This window comes from Simochromis diagramma, unplaced genomic scaffold, assembly GCF_900408965.1.
Source record: "Simochromis diagramma unplaced genomic scaffold, fSimDia1.1 OVJJ01000802.1, whole genome shotgun sequence".
Lineage (NCBI taxonomy): Eukaryota > Metazoa > Chordata > Actinopteri > Cichliformes > Cichlidae > Simochromis > Simochromis diagramma.
In genome coordinates, this window is record NW_024387492.1 from 16,675,913 (window position 1) to 16,676,543 (window position 631).

The window sequence follows — 631 nt, forward strand, 5'->3', positions numbered from 1 at the left end:
TGTTTGTGCTCTGAGTATTTACTTACTTTTCTTTCTTTGCTTAGAATAAGGATCATCATATCTGTGCATATTTTATGTCATTTCTTTTACTGATGTTTATTTGTATCTCAATAGACAAAGAACAGCTAAGTGGTTGAAAAAATAAGGTTTTCAGAGGAAAGGTGTATAATGCTACTGATGACTGTGCTTGACATTTCATTAGGTACACTTTGCCAGTACCCTCTTTTGCCTTCAGAACTGCCCAAATTCTTTCACGTTATAGATTTAAGAAGCTGCTGGAAACATTCCTCAGAGATTTTGCATCCCAAGAATACTGTATTGGATTGAGATTTGGTGACTGTTTAGGCTATTTGACTACAGTGAACTCATTTCCATGTTGAAATGATTTGAGCTTTATGAGAATAGTACTCAGTGGTCATAAACAGATGGACATGGTTAGCAGCAATAATCAGGTAGGCTGTGGTGTTTAGATGATGCTCATTTTGTATTAAGGGGTCCAAAGTGTGCCAAGGAAATATCCTCTACATCGTTACATCACCAGCAGGAGCCTGAGCCGTTGATACAAGACAGAGTGGATCCATGCTTTCATGTTTTGTTTTTTTTAATCTTCTGTTGGCACCTTTTGGTGAAC